This window comes from Orycteropus afer, unplaced genomic scaffold (assembly GCF_000298275.1).
Source record: "Orycteropus afer afer isolate SDZICR_OR568_19922 unplaced genomic scaffold, OryAfe1.0 scaffold00065, whole genome shotgun sequence".
In the NCBI taxonomy this organism is placed as follows: Eukaryota; Metazoa; Chordata; class Mammalia; order Tubulidentata; family Orycteropodidae; genus Orycteropus; species Orycteropus afer.
Window position 1 is genome coordinate 5,640,875 of NW_006921652.1, and position 2,964 is coordinate 5,643,838.

The window sequence follows — 2,964 nt, forward strand, 5'->3', positions numbered from 1 at the left end:
ACACATCAAAAAAGAAGAAAGAGCCAAAATCTACACTTTAAACCAACATCTCCAACAATTAGAAAAAGAACAGCAAGAAAAGCCTTTAGTCACCAGAAGAAAGGAAATAATGAAGATTCGAGCAGAAATCAATGAAACAGAAAATAGAAAGAAAATAGAAAAATCAACAAGACCAGAAGTTGGTTTTTTTAAAAGATTAATAAAATTGACAAACCACTGGCAAATTTAACAAAGCAAAACAAGGAGAGAATGCAAATAACATGAATAACAAATGAAATGGGTGACATCACAACAGAACTAACTGAAGTAAAAAGGATAATAGTAGGATACTATGAAGAACTGTACTCCAACAAATTTGAAAATCTGGAAGAAATGGAAAGATTTCTAGAAACACACCACTAACCTAAACTAACACAGACTGATATGGAAAAGTTGAACAGGTCCATAACAGAAGAAGAAATTGAACAGGTCATCAAAAAATTACCAACAAAAAAAAGTCCTGGCCCAGACAGTTTCACAGGAGTATTCTACCAAACATTCAGAGAAGAAACTGACACCAATGCTACTCAAACTCTTCCAAAACATACAAAAGGATGGAATCCTCCCTAACTCATTTTATGAAGCAAGAATGACCTTGATACCAAAACCAGGCAAAGACATCACTCAAAAGGAAAACGACAGACCAATATCCCTCATGAATATAGATGCAAAAATCTTCAGCAAAATCCTAGCCAATAGACTCCAACAACATATCAAGAAATTCATTCATTATGACCAAGTGGGGTTCATATCAGGTATGCAAGGATGGTTCAACATTAGAAAAACAATCAATGTCATCCATCACATAAATAAAACAAAGAAAAAAACCACATGATCATATCAATTGATGTAGAAAAGGTATTTGATAAAATCCAACACCCATTCTTGATCAAAACTTTCAGCAAAATAGGAATAGAAGGGACATTCCTCAACATAATTGCAGTGTAGTAAATTACTTAGTACGGCTTTTCTACCCATAAGTCATTGTAAACTCAGTGGTGGAATGAGCAACTGAGGAGATCCTGATTGTAAATGTTATCCACCTGGGTTATTTCTGTTGGGCATGGCACAACACAATGTTATGGGAGGCTCACTCTCAGGTGCTTAGAATTCTGTTGTTATGACTAGTTGGTTTGGCCACTCCGCCAAGCTCAAAAGGAGGCCTCCTAGAGGCAGAACTCTCTCTGACTGCTGGTTGAGGAAGACATGTTGCTGAAAAGAGACACGCGCTCCTGAAAGAGACACATGCTGCTGGGAAAGAGACTCAAGAGATGTGCATTGCTGAGTGAGATACCGAGGGACACTCACTGTTGGGAGAGAGACTGTGAGATTGCTAGGAGAGAGACTGCAGGCTGGGAGAGAGACTGAGCATTTTTCCTGAACTTCAATTGTAGCCTGATGCTTTCCTAATAAACCCCGTAATCTGTGAGTTCTGTGTGGCCACTGCAGCGAATTATCGAACCCAGAAGAGAGGTGTTGGGTGCTTTGGGAGGAACGGTTGGAGAAAGGGCTGGAGGAAGGCAGCATGTCTGGCCTCACAGGAATAGGCCTTGGGCTATTGATGGTGATTCTGTCTTCCTCTTCTGGGATTAGAGGAGGTCAGAACATGTGGCCCCCTTGTCCTTTTTGCAATAATAAAGGGCATCTATGCAAAACCAACAGCCAACATTATTCTCAATGGAGAGAGACTGGAATCATTCCTCTTGCAAACAGGAGCCAGACAAGGATGCCCTCTATCCCCACTTCTTTTCAACATTGTGCTGGAAGTCCTAGCCAGGGCCATAAGGCAAGAAAGGGAAATCAAAGGCATCCAAAAGGTAAGGAAGAAGTCAAACTATCCCTATTTGCTGATGATATGATCCTATACCTGGGCATCCAAATCAGTAAGGAAGAAATCAAACTATCCCTGTTTGCTGATGGTATGATCCTACACCTAGAAAACCCAAGAGACTCAGTCAAAAACCTACTGGAACTAATTGAGAGATTTAGCCTCATGGCAGGATACAAGATCTACATCCAAAAATCAGTTGGATTCCTCTACACCAGCAAAGAGATTGCTGAAAAAGAAATAGGGGAATCAATACCATTTAAAATAGCTACCAAAAAAATAAAATACCTGGGAATAAATCTTACCAGGAACACAAAAGACCTGTAGAAAGGAAAGTATAAAAAACTACTTTAAGAAACCATAAGGGATCTACATAAATGGAAGAACATACCATGCTCCTGGATAGAAAGATTGAACATTGTGAAAATGTCAGTTCTACCCAAAGCAATCTATACATTCAATGCAATCCCAATCCAGAGCCCATCAACATTATTTAAGGATATGGAAAAACCAATCACTAACTTTATATGGAAAGGAAAGAGACCCTGGATAAGCAAAGCATTACTGAAGAAGAACAAAGTAAGAGGTCTCACACTGCCGGATCTCAAAACCTACTATATAGCCACAGTAGTCACAATTGCCTGGTATTGGTACAATGTCAGACACATAGACCAATGGAATAGAATTGAGAACCCAGAAATAGATCCATTGACCTATGGTCAGCTGATCTTTGACAAAGGGCCGAAATCCATTAAATGGGGAAGACAATGTTTGTTTAATAAATGGTGCTAGCAAAACTGGATATCCATTTGCAGAAAAATGAACAAGATCTGTACCTCACAGTATACACAAAAACGAACTCCAAGTAGATCAAAGACTTCAATGTGAGATGTAAAACTATAGAGTTCCTCAAGGAAAAACCAGGGGCAAATTTAGGGGCCCTAATATATGGCATAAATAGAATATCAAGCATAACCCAAAATATACAAACAGCAGAAGAGAAACTAGATGAATGGGACCTTCTCAAAATTAAATTTTTATGTGCTTCCAAAGACTTCTCCAAAAGAGTCAAAAATGAACCTACAGACTGGGAAAAA